This window comes from Pinus tabuliformis, chromosome 2_1 (assembly GCF_031772625.1).
Source record: "Pinus tabuliformis cultivar Carrire ecotype Pingquan chromosome 2_1, CPIR1, whole genome shotgun sequence".
NCBI lineage: Eukaryota > Viridiplantae > Streptophyta > Pinopsida > Pinales > Pinaceae > Pinus > Pinus tabuliformis.
In genome coordinates this window covers 881,902,512-881,909,190 of record NC_142299.1, presented here as the reverse complement: position 1 = coordinate 881,909,190, position 6,679 = coordinate 881,902,512, and the positions used below count along the sequence as shown (strand labels likewise).

Below are 6,679 nucleotides of genomic sequence, written 5' to 3'. Positions count from 1 at the left end.
CCCTTGGACAAGAAAAACCCTTAAACACTTTGAATGTGGAAAGTTCACCCATTAAACTAACTATAAAAAAAATAAACTAAAAACTTTTCAAAAAAATCTTACTCAAAAACAAAACCAACTAACAAAAATATTAGAAATTTTAGATAATTACTAACTAACTATATATATATATATATATTATCTTATTTTATGATTAAATAACATTTAAACATGCTATACCAATTAACAATGGTTAAACCATTCCTTGAAATGTGATTACCTCAAACTTCAAGTAACCCGTATGCCATGCTTGGATCCAAAGCTATCCACTTCAACTTAAATAATGCTTTCTAACCATTCTCCCAAGAAGGACGTATGTATTGATGTCTGGTTCTTTGGAGTTATCGTGGAAACAAAGCTAAAAGTAGAAACTTCATACGCAAACGATGCAACGCCTATGTCAACGACCTAAATTTTAATGTTGAATTCTCAGTAAACTTTGTTCTCACACAGCGGACAAGAATCCAAGTAGGTTGAAATCATGTTTGGGGTCGCTTTCATAAGACTGGTGGGGATCACTGAACAAACTTGTTCATCTTGTCCAGAAATAGGTTAAGTTCTTGTCATACAGTATTATGAATTATGTGTTTCTCTGTTCTTGAAACATCTGATAAAATTGGAACTATACAGAGAAGATTAATATGAAACCCAGGATTATGAATAATATGAAACACAGGATGATATTCATAATGTGAAAAGTAAATAGATATATAATTTATTTATAAAAGAGTATTTTTTTTTATATTATTTTGATGGTAGATTCTTAAAATCCGATCAAACAAATGACCTTACTGCTGTTTCTGAGATTTTGAAATATTGTTTAGATATACCATCAATGTACAAATGGCCATCGTAATAAGAAGAGAAAGGATCATTCTTCCATTCATCTGTCCCTGTTCTTGTGGAATTTTCTTCCTCATTTTTTTGCAATTTTATCATATCATTGTGATTCCTTACAATCTATCTTTGCTTCATCTAAACCTAGCGATGATACAATAATTCTCACAACTATTCCCAACATCCACTTTTTTTTTTTTTTTTTGACTTTAGATGCCACTCAGAGGTCATCTACCCACTGAGATGTTCCTGAAATGAAAGTGTGGTGATGCGTGATCGGCTTCTTTTCCAAATCTCTGATGCCTTCTTTTACTTCATTATATCTTCTACCAATGGATGGTCCTAACTTCTCTCCACTATTCCTGATATCTATGTTTCATAATGCTCTAGCTTGATTTCTGTCTTTTATGCCTTCTTTTATGGTCCTGAAATTCCTTCAATTATTCATGACTGCATCGCTCAATTTGCTCCAGATATCCTATTTTCAGTGGGCCTCCTTTGTCGTTGTTAAGTAACTACTCTACTCTTAATTTTGTTACAATGAAGTTTAATATTTTATAAAGTTTTCACTTTAATTTTTCATAAGTTGGAAAGCTAAGAAGATTGAAATTGAATAAGTATTAGATTTTAATTTGTATTTTTAAATAATATATTTTTACCTATTTTTGTTATTAGAAACAATTATACAAATTTTAAACTTAGTTCAGGAAAAATACATGATAATGAGTATTTTTGGAGTTGGGAGCTACAACGATAAAGTTATATAATAAAATCATCTCCAAATTTAAAAGCAATAATAAGGGTATATAATAAAGTCATTGTCAAATTTAAAAGCAATAAGGACATATAACAAAGTCATTGCCAAATTTAAAAGCACCAAAAATTGATTGGAAAAAATGAATTGCAATATAGTGGTCAAATAAGGATGTTTTTTGTTCGAATATTTACCTATTAACGTTTTTTTAAATGGCTCTAGTCACCATTTCTACGTGATGTGAGGGGGAAGAATATTTTCTCACACAGATTTTGCTCAATCTGATGGTGAACTTGAACAACAATTGCAAGTGGTGATAGATGCATCTTACACACAACTTACACTGAATCTTCAGGAAGTTGAAGTGTTGAAACTTTCTACTTTCACTTATGCTTATGCTTTGTAGGTTTTCGAGATTTCAAATGAAATTCCATTTGATGGGCTTGGGCTACTTCAGCTCATAACCTCAGCCTTAGCCTCTGTTGATTCTTCCTCTTCACCTTTTGATGAAAGGGAGGAGTATCTGAACATAGTGGATGAGGGATTATTCATTTTGAATGGACATCGACATTACCATGGCCAAATACGTGAGGTCTCCCCTCTACCTATATTTCCTAAACAAAGCTTGTGTGCCATGTTGGAGGGTAGAGTGTGTGGGAGCAAAAATGTTTAGCGATTTTGTCCAAGCAAACGTTGCATGCAAAGTGTTCACTATAATGTCTAAGAGAGAGATTCATCAGGGTTTTGTTAAAACATGCAAAATGTTTGACAAAATTCTCTAGCAGGTAGATTTTACAAGGAGTGGTAGATCTGCTCTTCAAATCCTGGCTGCAGGTTGGAATCTGGATAAGAAAGGTAGTGGGGAATCATATCTTCAAAAATTCCCCATTTTTGTTAAGTCCTTCTCAAAAAAAGACCTTTTCATTTTGCTCAGTGAAATGGATGTTGTAGAATTGCTTGCATATAACATTCATAAGTTGTCAGGAACTCTTGTAAGAGAAATGAGACTCCTTCACGAGGGCAGACAATTAGTGATGGCCAAAATCCTCAAAGATTTTGGAATAAAAAATAACTCCAGCATCTTGCTTGTTGCAAGTCGAAAAGGCAGTTCTAGGTGTGGTGGGGCATCCTCTACTTCAAAACCTATGTCTTTTAAGGATTCCTTGAAATTGGATATCAATCCTAAGTCACATAAGGAGCTCTCAGGCTAGGCCTTTATTGTAGATCACGCTTCAGACACTCCCATGCTAAACGAGAATGAGATCATCAACAAGAAAAGGATGGAATATTTTCAAAATCGGGTAATTATATGTTGTTTCAACAGCGTTTGGCCCTCACCATCTACTCTGTGGGACTAGGTTCATGAGAACTAGTCCCAGAATACAGAATTGTTGTTCTATTTGAAAGGTTTTTTGTTGTGTTCTTTAAAGTTCTTGAAGACCAAAAAAGGTTTCTAAACTAAGGTCCTTGGTTTTGGGGCAAAGTGGATCTTTTGATCCAACCATGGTTTCCAGAGCTCAATCTGATTACCATGAAGTCCTTGCCTATATCGGTTTGGTTATCTTCCCAAACTTTCTGCTTTAATTGATCATGTTAGAGATCTCAGAGGACATCGAATATTCCATAGGCCACTTTATCAAGGTAGACAGTGAAAGATTGTCTAAGGGCTTTGTGATTTTCATCCACATATGTGTGGAAGTAGACCCAGTGAAGCTTTTTCAAACCAATTTGTCTTTAAGTGGGGAAACAAGGAATATCCCCAACCTTTGGATTATGAAAACACTACATTCACATGTAGAACTTACTAATAACATGGGCACGTTCAACATGTGTGTCTCTTTCCTAAAGCGATTTTTGGCTCACAGGAAGCGAAAAGAAGCAACTATGGCAAGTGAGATCCAAAACCAGCAACATGTGCCAAGAATTTAGCAGAATATCTCCCAGTGGTAGAAGACATCTATTAACAACTCAGCTTCTAAAGCTATAGTTCAACCTTCAGTAATTCTGGCACAACCCTCAATGGACGAAAGTATTTCACCAAAGGAGAAGGTGATATCTTCAACTCCAACATTTCCTATAATTTGTGGGCAAAAGTGGAATCATGAATCAGATTAGTTTGATGGCGAGAAAGACATGTCAAATCTAGTTGGCCCAGTGACAATGGAAATATCTCAAGGAAATGATAAAATAGCTTTAGTTTTAGCTGTAATAGATAGTTCTACAAAATGGACTGGTGTTCGTAGGAGAAAGGGGAAGAAGGAAAAACTCATGATTCTCCTTGGTATCTAAATCCAAGGATGTAGTAGACGTTCTATGATGTACTATTATTTTTAAATGTAATCTATTTTTCTGGAAATAATAGAATTAAATTTACAAAAAAAGGGATGTCTTTTGTTCTCTATTTCTTTTGTTGCTTATATAGACATGTTAAAAGTATTTATTTTGGTGTTTATATAGGCAACTTAGAAAATTCTCTAGTGGCATAAGGTATGTGTGCATGAATCTTGAAGGGTTGTTTATTTCCCTCCTCTTGTACATAGATGACATTATCCTTTTAGCAAAGAAACATGTGGAACTTAAAAAGTAGCCTCAAATTCTTAAATATCTTTTAACTAACATTGAAATGATGAACATCCTATGCAAGAAAGACAGTGATCATCAACTTTAGAAATGTCTCATGCCCCAAATTTATTTGTGATAACCACCAATGGGAAGAAGTTTATTCATACAAATATCTTGGAATCAACATCCATCATATGCTAAACTAGAACTATACTTTGGAAAAAAGGATTAGCAAAGAATGAAATCTGTTTTATGGTATGGAAAAAAATTATACAAAACTAGGATTCTCATTTTTTGGGAAAAATGAAGTTTCGTTCATACATGCTTATTATCCCAATTATTTTGCATGGTTACAAAGTTTAGGTTTGTATAATTTCGAAGTAGACTTGGAAAAAAATAAAGCAAATCCAAAAATGTGTTATAGTGCACAATCTTAGAATTAAAAGTAACACTCCTAACCTATCCTTTTTTAGCAGTTAAGTTTCCATTTGTGGAGAGTAAGGTTATGATAAGGCACTTATCATGCAAGTATAACTTGGCTAACATGAAGAAATGGATGCTTCCTATAAGATCTTCAATATCTAGTAAAAATAACTCAAGGCTAAAGAGAGGGTAGAACTCCAATGCTACTTCCAACTTCAATACTGGGGGTAGTAGAAGATTATGCCCTTGAGAATATTAGCACCATTTACAATTATGTTCCAACTTAAAGAAATACTAAGGTTAGAACAAGAATGAAAAAGAATGGTTTGCCACAAAGCAATAATTAACATTGAGTTAAAAGACAAATTCTTTCCAATATTTCCAACTTCAACAAGAAATAGATATTCACCAAGAGGGAGTGGTAGATGAAGGTGCCACTATACCCATTAGGTGTTCAAAAATTGAACTCATTGAAGCATTGTAATAGCCTAACCCAAAATTGGCTTGATTTTTTCCACGTAATTAAATTTTAAAAATTAAAATGGGTTGAGTCAAGGGACATGGATTTCAGAGACTAGGTGGTTGATTGCGTGGAATGTAAGTTTCCTTACTACTAGAAAAACCTAAACTTGTTATGACAACCATTAAATGTTGGTTGGTGCAAATTTGAAGGCCTCTTACTTTAGTATTAATGGAATTGCAAGAGAAGTACGCATAACTGGTTGCTTTGGAAAACATTACAAGGAAGGAAGGACAAAAAAATTTATGAGGAAAAGACAACGAAAGGAAAATCACTACGTAGGAAGAGAGTCACAAGGAAGGGAAAGCATTCGAGGAAGGATCATTCAGGTACAAGTGAGGAGGAGAGGAGAGAACCACGAATAAGAGGAGGAACTCATATTTGGAACAAAGGGAGTGATAGTAGAATCTCACATGGGTTCGTTGTTGGGCTCTAGGAGGAGTTGATTCTATTTCAGTTGAGCAATAGGAGCACAACCAAACTTCCTTCAGGTGAGGTTTAATCTCAAGATTCCCTAGGGGCTGGAGGGTGGAGATGGTGTTCTTTGGATTCCCTTGATAGCCTGGGGTAGAGATGAGGCCTTGGATTCCTGGTAAGGAAGCCCTAGAGTCTCCTTTGCTTGCTTTTCATTTGGTTCTTGGTAGTGAGTTCTAGATTCCCTTCATTGGGTGGAACCACTATGTTGCATGCTTCTAGGGTGGAGGTGAAGCCTTTGGATTCCCTGGTGTATGTGTGGTTGATGGATAGTTGTAAGGTTGAGGTGGCAGGCCTCTGGATTCCTGTGCATTGGTTTATTTTTTAATAGTTGTTGGGTGGAGTTAGAAGGACCTATACAATCCTTGTTTAGTTAGTAATTGGTGTACACTCCCTTGAGAAATACCATCTCAGCCTTTGGAATGTAGCTTGGGGGTGATAATTTCAAGTGAGAACTGGCTGTAGCTATCTATGGTAAGGAGGAGAGTCATAGTCCCTAACTAAGTTTCCCTAAGAGTTTACAATATAAGTGCTATTTTATATTTATTTAGATGATAATGAATGAATGTTGCATTTTTGGTTTGAAATGGTGTTTCAGAGCAATATTCATGACTACAATTTGACATTATAACAATTAATAGTATATTGTGCAATGCTCTTAGATGATAAAAAGCATTATGTTGCATTCTTGGCTTCGAATGGTGTGTTGTAATGTTTGACTATGTTGTTAATAACACAAAAATGAATAACATATTGTGCAAAGTTAAAGGGCGTTGAAGAGATCTATAGGAATATAAACTAAATCATGACAATGATTGACATAAGGACCTCTTTTATTACAATATAAAGGTTATAAGGAAGACAACCTATGTTGACAGGGTCTCTGTGTAATTTGTTGAAGGTGTTAGTTACCAGCCCTTGTTGTTGTTGCATTGCATTGTAATAATGTTGGGGTAATTCCTCCTTACTCAACTTAATGACTTGTGATCTTACATAAGGGGCGTTTATAGCTTGTTGTAATAAGTTCCTTAGTATTGTCACTGCATTGCTTACTTGGCCAGGATTTGGTC

The 6,679-nt window shown here is 34.8% G+C and overlaps 1 non-coding gene across 1 annotated transcript; it reads left to right on the top strand.

The window, feature by feature from the left end:
• The first annotated feature begins 625 nt into the window (after positions 1-625).
• On the top strand, positions 626-734 carry LOC149203474 (U6 spliceosomal RNA). The gene has a single exon (XR_016254099.1). It is a non-coding gene; the product is annotated as a U6 spliceosomal RNA (small nuclear RNA).
• Positions 735-6,679: the final 5,945 nt, after the last annotated feature.